At 59.4% G+C, this 10,577-nt stretch overlaps 1 long non-coding RNA gene across 4 annotated transcripts; it reads left to right on the top strand.

The window, feature by feature from the left end:
- The first annotated feature begins 1,446 nt into the window (after positions 1-1,446).
- Positions 1,447-8,826, top strand: LOC119060674 (uncharacterized). Of its 4 annotated transcripts, XR_008392403.1 has the most exons (6): positions 1,447-1,573; positions 1,870-1,961; positions 4,316-4,472; positions 5,019-5,678; positions 7,841-7,961; positions 8,053-8,826. It is a non-coding gene; the product is annotated as an uncharacterized LOC119060674 (long non-coding RNA). The 4 variants fall into 4 exon arrangements; XR_008392404.1 differs by lacking the exon at positions 7,841-7,961; XR_008392402.1 differs by having other exon boundaries at positions 7,841-8,826.
- The last annotated feature ends 1,751 nt before the right edge of the window (positions 8,827-10,577 follow it).

The following is a 10,577-nucleotide window of genomic DNA, read 5'->3' as shown; positions in this document are numbered from 1 at the left end:
CTGCCCCCAGCTTTGCAGGGCTCTCCATTCACCTGTGTTCTTTGGCCTGTCAACACTTTTTCAGGATTTTGAGTCATTTACCAGTATTTGCAAATCAGGACACCCCACAGGTAAAAGGCTATTTGGTGTCTATTCCCGAATGTGGTTGCGTGGAGCTCCCCCTGCCTCGAGGGAAAACATGGACAGACCACCCGTCTCACCTCTGTTGGCTGAGGTGAGACCCACTCCCAGACCCAGGAACGTTCGGGACACATCTGGCCCTTAGCGTCTCCCAGGCGCTAGGCCCAGGGCTGGGTGTGGGGGTGGGCCCACACGACCAAAGGCAGGCCAATGGGACTCAGTCCTGGGGCTTTTCTGAGAAAGGTGGGCAGAGGGCGCTCTTTCCCCACCGTGTGCAAGTCTGGGGGAGGTGGGGGAGGAGCAGGGTGGTCGTCCCAGCAGCCGGGAGCCTGGCCGAGGACCAGGGACGGAATGTCCCAGGGAGGCAGGGATACCCTATGCAGCTCTGCCGAGTCCAGGCTCCTCCACTGGGTCTGCCATCTGAGCTGGGGTCCTGTCACTCACAGTCAAATCCATCTTGGTTCGCTCGTTTCCTGCCCTGGAAGATGCTTCTGGAAATGTCCTAGCCGTTGTGGCTTCTGCAGGGGGATCAGAGGTCACCTCACCCCTCAGTGTCAGTTTCCTTCTCTGAGAACGGGGGGGGGGGGCACACACACGCTGTTGTCAAGTGGCCTCCTGGGAAGCAGCGGAGTGGACCCTCGGGGTCTGAGTCCCACCCGGTCCCTCCCCCCACCTTGTCTGTGCTGGGTCCTCCGTGGGATCCCTGTTCAGTGAGAGCTGTACTCCCTCCCCGTCCCCGTCCCCTCCCCCGTGGCACCTCTCCCATGGCTTCATCCTCACAGTTGCCTGGGAAGCGCAGCCTTGCCCCTCTGGGGACAGGCTAGGACAGGGCCCAGTGTCGAGAGATCAGGCCACCAGGAGTATGCAGTAGCCTCCCAGACCACTGAGTAGCACAGCCCTGGGGTGGGCATGTGGGCTAAAGCCAAGGAACCACCCTGCCTCGCAAGGCGCTCTCAGCTCGCCTCAGCGCCTGCCCTCAGCTGCCCTGGTAAATAAATGAATGAGGCTTAGATCCGAGTCGGTTTGCAAACAAAACTGGCCCCCAAGGCACGACCCACAAACACTGCAAATAGTTAGAAACAGGAGTGAAATCAGCCCAGTGCTCCGGGCCGCTGTGCATGGCTGCTCTCACTACGGCGTCAGGCCCACTGGACCCTTAACTGTCTGTCCCCAAGCCCAGAGCCACGGGTCCCCTGCTTCCCACGCCGGGAGCACCGCCAGCAGAGTCCCACTCAGCTCTCCCGCCCCCGCGCTGCGCCTCCCCAAGCTTCCGGCTTTCCGACGCAGACGCAGACGTAGACGTAGACGTCGGTGGAACTACTCCCATGTGTCCCTTCGCAAAGAAACTGTTTCCCGAGCGGATGGATTTCAATCTCCTCTTTTGCTGCCCGAATCCCGACGTCTGGCACCTCCCGGGCTGCGGGTCCCAACGCTTCCACCTCACCTTCGACAGGTGAGTGCGCGACGTGTGTGTGCGTGGGGGGGGGGGAGTGGCGGGCAGCGAGGCCCTAAGACGAAGGAGCTGAGCGTGGGGGACAGCGGCGCAGGCCTTGGGCGCGGGCTGGGGCCCGGTCCGTCCTGTGCTCTTCTGACCAGCCGCCCTGAAAGGACTGCTGAAAACTGGCTCTGACCTCGGGCTGCCCCTGAGAGATGGCGACAGGCCAGGACTAAAACGGTCACCCTGAGTGGTGACCAGGGGCAGCCAGGCCCCTCAGAGGCCTTTTTGCTAAGCTTCTGTCCCCTTGTCAGATGCCGTGAAGGTCCAGATGATGCGAACACGCCAGCCCACTCAGGGTGCCTCATCTGTTAGCTGGCCGGCAAGGACGGCTTCCCCTTGACAGGTATGTGGAATGTCTGGCGCGATGCCCAACCAGGCTTTCTCAGAACGTGCCACTCTGCCTCTGTCAATCAGTGAGTGTCCCAGGCACGGAACGCTGTCCAAGGAGGCTGTACGGGAGGATCCGGCCACTTGCAGAGAGGGCAGGGGGTTGGCCCATCCCTGAGCTGCAGTCCTGGCCGGCCTTTTGGAAGAAGCAAACCCACAAGCTGAGCAGGTCTGCAGCACAGCTGGGTGGGCCTGCTTTCTCTCCTTTTCCACCTGGACACACAGCTGGACTACACTTCCCAGATTCCCTTGCTGCTAGGCATACCATGTGACTGAGTTCCGACCAATAGTATGTAAGCAGAAATGATGTGCTTCCTGTCCAGACCTGCACCTGGGCCTCAGTCTGTCTCCACTGCTGGTAATGAAGAGGATTTGGAGGGTCAGACACAGGAGAGCCTTGGGTCATTCAATGACCACTCAGGGTCCAGCCCACACTGCCACTGAGCCCCTGATGACCTACGTGCATAGTGACATGAGTTTTTACTACCCAAAGTAAATCTTGCTTGTGTTATAAGCAATCTTGCAGGTGTATCTGTCCCAGCAGGTGGCACACTTTTCACTTGCTGATGTAATGCTGAGTCCGCATCTGACAGGTTAGTCAGGACTTTAATGTGGCAAATGGCAGGAAACCCAACTCAGAGGGGCTTGAGCGGAATGAATGGGACTGATTAGCTCCTGTAACTGCGGCCTGAGGAGCATGTGGGGTGCAGGCATGGCTCGATCAAGGCACCACCAGTAGCAGAAGGTGCAAACACCGCTCCTGGCACTGCCCTCCAGACTGGCCTGGGTCAGCCCAGCTCACCTCTGTGGGGATCGGAAGGTGTACCCGCCAGAGTTCCCCTCGCCTCTGGCAGGGTCGTGTGTGCAGGGGACATGATCTTAGTTGTCCAGGCTGGGACACGCTGACCCTGCAGCTCTGTCAGTCACTCAGATCTCCAAACAGAAGGGCAGCTGCCACTGGAGAGTCACTGGCTCGTTCCAGGAGACACAGGGATGCCGGGGACAGAGAAGCAGGCCCAGCCTCCTCTCCCCTTCCTCTGGGCTGTGCCCTTGTGGGAAGCACCTCCCTCATTTCTAAATGGCCCCCAGGAGGGGGCGGAACCCCACTTCTACACTTCAAGGGTCCCAGCCCAAGTCCTGCCCTGGGGGTTTATTTTATCTGTAAGAAGAGCAAGGCTCTCTCTGGTGGCACTTGTGGGCGCTGAGGCAGGGACCTGTCCTGGCAGAGATGAAATGGTGGTGACGCAGACACTAAAGAGCGGCCCCACCCAGGGGCACCCCTTGACCCCGCAGCTTGGTCACCGGTCCCTGCTCTGAGTTCGGTACATTCCTGCTGTGCCAAAGTCAGTTGAAGTCCATTTCCCATCACCTGCCACCAAAAGGAGCCTACAGACTTGTTCCACCGAAGGAGGAGTTTCCTTCTCTGCTGTGAATAAAACATCAGGTTTGTCTGAGGTCGTTTCAGGTAGTCTGTGACCTGAACGAGACCCGGGTGTGCTTGGAAATGGCCCCATCTGCCACCTGGCGTCGGGCCCAGGTCCCAGCGCCAGCCTTGTGACGCTGCCAAGGGGTCCTCAGACCCCAGCACCCTGTTCCCCTCGATGCCCCAAAGCCACTTCTAGTTAAAAACAGCAGTGGCAACCGTCCCTGAAGTGGGCAGTTGGCATTTTCACCTGAGTTTTTTCCATCATACACAGAGGTGGGATGTTTGGAAAACGTGGCTGGTCCCGTCGGCCTCTGACGTGCAGATTCTATGAGAAGACAGTGTCACGCGTGTCCTCCGCACCCCCATGCCCGAACCCTCCTTGCTGGGTTCTCTGGAACCACCATGAGCCCCTCCTTGGGCCTCCATAACCCCCAGAACTCCGAACTCCGGAACAGTCAGAGCTGTGGCCAACAGACAGGGTTCCCCCCACACAGAGCAGCCCCAGGAGGGCGGAGTTTCGGGGACTTGATCCCCCACTGGTCCCACGTGAGCCTGCAGGAAGCCCAGGCAGGACCCCACCAACTGCCAACCTTGCCTCGTCCACAGGGGGAACGCCCATGAGGGGACAGACTCAGCGCCCATCCTGCTTTAGTGGGTCCCCCAGAGAGGGGTTTGAAGAGGGAGGAGGAGGGAAGGGCAGGAGCTGCCCTGCCACAGCGGAGAGAGACTTGTTCCAACTTCCCCGGGGGGCCGGTTCCACCCTGCAGCCCGCCATCTGGAACGTTCCGACTCGCACCCGCTGGCGTTCACTTGCTAAAACTTTGCATTCCTGGATCTGGGAGCAACTGTGTGTGGCAAATACACGCTCCCGTCATATGTTCCAGGGACACGGAACAGATTGCTCCTGGTCCTCAGAAAACACAAACCAAAAAAGGAAGGAGAGGCGGAGCAGCCTTTGCCAAACCCTCCTCTCGGAGGGGGGACCCTGGTGATTCTGGGAAAACGGAAAGCGTTATGGAAGGCGGGCAAGCCTGCCGGCAGGTGTGTCTCTGCGGTGCCAGGCTGGTGCCAAGGAAGGGGACAAGCCAGGGCCACATAAAGGGCTTTTTGGGGGGGGTGAGCAGGACCCCACCCCGGCGCCTGGGGGAGCCCATCTGCTGGGGCCTCGCCAGAAAAAGGGCTGGGGGACGAGGCTGCAGAGCGGAGGGTGGAGGCGGGACCTCCCGCAGGGAGTGAGTGGGCCCAGCTCCCAGAGGGCTATTTGATTAGTGATTACCCTAAGTTTGTAGAAATGTGACTATTTGATGAAACCCGCCCAACACTGTGTCTCCAGAATTGAATTTCTCTTGACAGAATTAACAAGTGAGTAAGTGAGTGTACGATGACCAAGGGGCAGACAGACTCCACCGGGAGGGAACAGGCTGGCTCACCGTGGTCTTTTCGTGGGGATGGGTCCCCAAACAAGGGCTGCGCACCCAAGCTAGGAATCGTCAGAGTGGGCATGTTCCCTTCCGGAAGCTCCCGCCCGTGGTCTTGACCCCACTCTGGACCCACAGTCGATCTTAATTGAACCCAAATTGCCCACAGGGACGGAGCAGGAAGCTCGGAGTCCAGAAGGGGCCCGTCCGACCAGACGTCTTCTGTGTCACCTAGGACAAAGCCGTTTAATTGTGCCATTATCTCTGAGCTTTTATTATCCTGGCCATCGATCTTCCCGGTTAATGAAGCCCATATAATTAAACGACCGGAAAGCTACGCCCGGCCTCAATGAACCCTCTCTCAGGCAGGACGCAGCCCCAAAGGAGAGCACCGCCCCTCAGCCTCCTGGCCTCTTCTGTCCCTTGGCTGGCCTGAAGGACACGGGGACACCGGGACGGCCCGGCCCTGACCCCGACCCCCGCCGAGACGGCAGGGTGGGCTGTCCCATCCCTGCTGACTGCGGAGTGCGGGCAGAAGTCCTGGTTCCGGTCACCGTGACCTCGGTGACTGTCTGTCAGCTCTGGAGACGCAGAAGTTGCCCTCTTCCGGTTTCCAGCGTCTGCTCCATCTCCCACCTGGACTCAGTCCTGGAGCTCCAGACGCCTGTTCCTTCTGCAGGTTCCGGACCCAGGGCCCCCTCTGCTGGCGACACAGCCCTGCAGTCCTGGGAGTCTGCCGCTCAGCGCACCACGCCCTGGGGGAGGCAGGCTCATTACTCGCGTCCCACTCGGGACCCCGGCGTGTCCTCTGCAGACGGCCACGGAGCAGGTGAGCAGGGAACTCGGCGGGACCGCACGGGCGGATGCGCGGGCTCTCCCCGTCCAGGCCGACACGTCCCAGAGACGGGCCCAGGGAAGGAGTGTTGCCGCCTCCTGAACCCGCCAGTACCTGCGTGTGCGCCCCCACCTGCCCCTCCACGGGCTCCCCCGGGCACCTGGCAGGCTCTTGAGGAGCCGGGAGCCTCCTGCACGAGAGTCGCAAGACACTCGCTTGATCACTTCCCTCCTCTGGCTCTGGGCGGTCACACCTGGGCCCTGTGTGGCGAGGGCAGACGAAGTGCAGTGGCTGCTGCAGTGCCAGGTAGGACGTTTGCTCTGCACGCCTCGCCCTGCGTGGGAGAAGGAGCGGGCGCAGAACGGAAGAGAGGCGTGCTGCATGCAGGGTGGGTGACCCTGGTCCTCGCCGGGCAGTGCCAGGACGGGGACGTGGGGGTCCCATGTGACCACACTTTCAGGTCCTCAGACGGCAGCTGGGGCCAGCCCCTGGGACATGAGGGATTATCGAAGCTGGCCCTCGGACGGGCCTCGGCCAGTGTGGGAAGGGGGAGCCGCTCGTCCAGAATCGACCCAGAAATTCACCCGCCCCACTCAGTGGGGGGAGCTGAGGTGCCCGGCCACCAGCCCCCTGGGTCTGTCCGCTGGCGCTGGGCTCCCCAGCCACGTCCCTGTCCCGGGTGCTGCTGGGGACAGAGACGCCCTGCAGGCACCTCCGCAGCACGGGCGGTGCCAGCAGATGGGCACCCAGCCCCACTTCCTCCGAACTTGCTGAATTTAAACAAAAAGGAACTTTTGCATTTTCTCTGAGTGCTTCTGCATCTCAGCCTCCCCCGCCGGGCCCAGCACCCAGCAGCAAGCATCACAAGTCTCAGGCACAGAGCTCTCACTTCCTTTTTCAGTAAAAGCTCCCATTGCAGAGCAGCTCTCGGGGGTAGGGTGCGGGGAGCCTTGACCTTGGGGCTTTGAGGCCACCCTCGCCGGCCAGGCCAGGGCCTTCCCAGCCGAGCACGGGGTCCTTTCCTGACCCCTGGTGCCCAGGAGCTGCCTGACCCAGACGCACATGCACAGCGCTGCCCGAAAGCCTCGGCCCTGAAGCCCCACTGCGCCTCTCCCTCTGTGGGGGGCTGAGCATCGCCTGTGAGGAGAGAAGCCCCACCTCACGGGAGTCACCCCCAAAGATGGAGGACAGAGAGCGCACCCGCTCGTTGGGAGGGGTCCGCGCCACCTCGACAGAGCAGAGGGCAGCCCACGGCCACACGGCCTTTCCCGTCGGAGTCCGAGTCTGGGTTGAGTGTCAAACTCTCTCTCGCACAGAAAGCTCTGTCTTCGTGCGTCTGAACTCCCTGAGCAGTGGCAGAAACCCCACCGAAAAGCAGCGGAAACAGCGAGGGGTTAACCCCCTCGTCTGAGGGCCGTGCAGGCCCCAGCCCGCCCCTGCTCACACCCGTCCGGAAGCCCCAAGGGCCTGTGCCTTCCCCGAGTCCACCTCCCAGCAGCTCCTCGCTGACTCTCCCAAGGCCCCATGGGGTGGCCTGTGGCTGGGGGCTCTCTGATCGCAGAGCGATGGGCTGCCCCCCACTGAGAATCACCCAGGGCTCAGGTGGTGCCCCCTCCCACGCCCCCTCCTGGAGCTCACTGCTGCTGCCTGAAGCCAAAGCAGGCGGGTTGGCGAGCCAGGGAGGTTGCCAGGCAACCACGTCAGCCACCTTTTCAGCAACTGCTGTTCGCTTGGCTGGACACAGCCCCAGGGGTGCAAGGCCAGATTCACGGTGGCCTGGTGCCACCCAGAGGGCCGGTGGCCCCTCCCGAGGCCACGGCCACGCAGCCTGGTGCGGCCCCACCCACACGTTCCGTCCCCAACAGAGGCACCTGCACGGGCTCCCTGAGGCACATCCTGACGTCCCTTTCGTCTCCCCAGGACACCAGCACCCCCAGGGCACCCTCTGCGGCCAGCAGGTCAGCGGCCAGGCCCAGGGCCGGTCCAAGCAGTTGAGGTGTCCTGCGTGTCCACCCTGGGCTGTGTCAGGAAGGCTGAGAGAACTGTTTCAGTCCATACCTGCTGGGCGGGCACACGTGTGTGTGTGCACATGTACAGATGTGTGGTGCGTGTGCACGAGAACACGCATGTACACACACACCCCACCCCACCTTCAGGTCCACCCCACAAAAGAAGAAGCTCGTCCATGTCCCCAGGACAAACACAGCTCCTCCTCCGGGCCATCCCCGTGGCTGTCCCACAAACACAGGATGTGCTTCGTGAACCGTGATGTGACCTGTGAGTCGCCCTCACAGAAGAGCCAGTGCCGGGGGTTTTTGGTTTTTTTACTTGAAATTTGACACCAAACGGAGCCTGTTTCCACTTTCAGTGAAACAAAGCCAACCTTCCACAGAGCCTGCAACAGCGGGCCAAGCAGCTGCACCCTGAGCCGGGAGGAGGAAGAGGCTGAACCTGGCCCCGCCAACCTTGGGGACAAGGTGCAGGGCTGGCTGTCAGGTGCAGAGCGGCTGTGCGGCCAGAGGAGTCTGAGTCGGGGCCCAGGCCCACCGTGAGCAGCGGTCAGGACTTGGGTCCCTCCATGCCCAGCGGAGGCTGGAAGGGAGCCGGTGGGTGGAGCCTTGGCTGCTTCGATGCCTTGTGGCCAGAAGAACGAGGAGCTGACTTCAGGACGCTGTCCCCAGCGGGCAGCCGAGACCCCAGCCCAGCCTGTGGGTCTCAGGGCGTCAGCCCCAGGCCCCCAGCGCACACCCTCCACGGGGTGGCCAGGAAGGAGCGGCTGGTTCAGGCAGGGCCGCGGGCTCTCAGCCACCAGAAAAGAACGTTAGGGACAGAACCACAGGGACCCAGGAGGCATTCACGGGGCCGCAGACACACAGGGCCGGGAAATGAGGCCTCTGGGAACTGGCCCCTTGGCTGGAAGTGACCGCAGGAGCCTCAGGGCCCCACGCAGCGTCTGGCGCGGCTCCAACGGGCACCCGCCCTGTCTGTCTGCTGAGCCAGCCCCGGCCGCCACGCCGATTGTTTCGTAACACACACACGTGAGAGCACCCGGCCTTTCAGGCAGCGGCTCCCTGCCCCTCTCTGTCTTCGAGCTGAGATTTGATTGCTTTTTTATCACTAAATTAAATGTCTTCTCTTGCTTGTCTCCTTACATTAAATCTCTCTCTAAATCTTAATAGACTGCAGCGTCTCCCAGCAGCTTGGGCTGCTGATACGTGTGTGGGACTCGGGGCCTCAGGGCCGGGGCCGGGCGCAGGTGCGGGAGGGGAGCTGCCAGGGCCGCCGCCAGCTGCAGTCTGGAGGGTGCGGAGCTAGCCTGTGGCGCGAGGCCGGGGCACAGCCAGGCCTCGGGCTCGGCAAACCCCCTTGCAGGCTCCCTGCGGCCCCCCCGCCCCCACGCCTGCAGGCAGCTGCACACAGACCCAGGGACGCTCTTTGGAGACAGCTCGGATTCCCGAACAGCGGGGCGTGGATGTAAGACCCGCCTCTCCCTCTGGCGGACTTGCTGGGGGACTGGAGCCGAAGAAAGTGCGATGTTTCCGTCGTCTCACATCCTTCTTTTTTTTTTTAAATTCATTTTTTTATTGATTATGCCATTACAGTTGTTCTATTCCCCCCTTCATTCCCCTCCACCCTACCCCCCCGTCCCCACCATTACCCCCCTTTAGTTTATGACCATGTGTCTCAAGTTCTTTAGATTCTATATTTCCCATACTATTCTTGCCCCCCATCTATTTTCTACCTACTGTCTATGCTACTTATTTTCTGTACCTTCTCCCCCCTTCAACTCCCACTCCCCCGTTGCTAACCCTCCTTGAGATCTTCATTTCTATGTTTCCACTCCTGATCTAGCTGTCCTTTTAGTTTGCTTTTGTTTTAGGTGTGGTTGTTAATAACTGTGAGTTTGCTGTCCTTTCACTGTTCATGTTTCTTTAACTTCTTTTTCTTAGATAAGTCCCTTTAACATTTCATATAATAAGGGCTTGGTGATGATGAACTCCTTGAATTTGATCTTATCTGAGAAGCACTTTATCTCCCCTTCCATTCTAAATGAAAGCTTTGCTGGATAGAGCAATCTTGGTTGTAGGTCTTTGGATTTCATGACTTGGAATACCTCTTTCCAGCCCCTTCTTGCCTGTAAGGTCTCTTTTGAGAAATCAGCTGACAGTCTGGTGGGAACTCCTTTGTAGGTGACTGTCCCCTTATCTCTTGCTGCTTCTAGGATTCTCTCCTTCATTTGAATCTTGGCTAATGTAATGATGATGTGCCTTGGTGTGTTCCTTCTTGGGTCCAACTTCTTTGGGACTGTCTGAGCTTCCTGGATTTCCTGGAAGTCTATTTCCTTTGCTAGATTGGGGAAATTCTCCTTTATTATTTGTTCAAATAAGTTTTCCACTGGTGGCTGTGCCTTTCCCCCTTCTGGTACCCCTATAATTTGGATGTTGGAGCATTTAAAGATGTCCTGGAGGTTCCTAAGCCTCTCTTCATTTTTTGAATTCTTGCTTCTTGACTCTTTTCTGTTTGGCCACTATTTGCTTTCTTCTGGTCCACTCCATTGATTTGAGTCCCAGTTTCCTTTTCATCACTATTGGTTTTCTGTGCAATTCCATTCATTTCAATTAGTTTCGCCTTCATATGTTTGTCTAATTTGTGGCTATAATCAACCAGTTCTGTGAGTATGCTGATCACCAGTGTTTTAAACTGTGCGTCTGAGAGTTTTGCTATTTCTTCATGGCTTAGATTTATAGGCTCTAGGGCTTTGAGATCTTCTTGAGCCATTTTTGGTCTGATCGCGCTCCTTAAGTATGAGGTGCGGAGCCTTGGACTCTCAGGTCGCTGGATTATGACGCTGTATGTGGAGGCGGGGTCAGAGCAGGGAGATGGCGGCGCCCT

This window comes from Artibeus jamaicensis, unplaced genomic scaffold (assembly GCF_021234435.1).
Source record: "Artibeus jamaicensis isolate MK-2021 breed Jamaican fruit bat unplaced genomic scaffold, CSHL_Jam_final contig_525, whole genome shotgun sequence".
Taxonomy (NCBI): Eukaryota; Metazoa; Chordata; class Mammalia; order Chiroptera; family Phyllostomidae; genus Artibeus; species Artibeus jamaicensis.
This window is presented reverse-complemented; position numbering and strand designations above follow the sequence as displayed.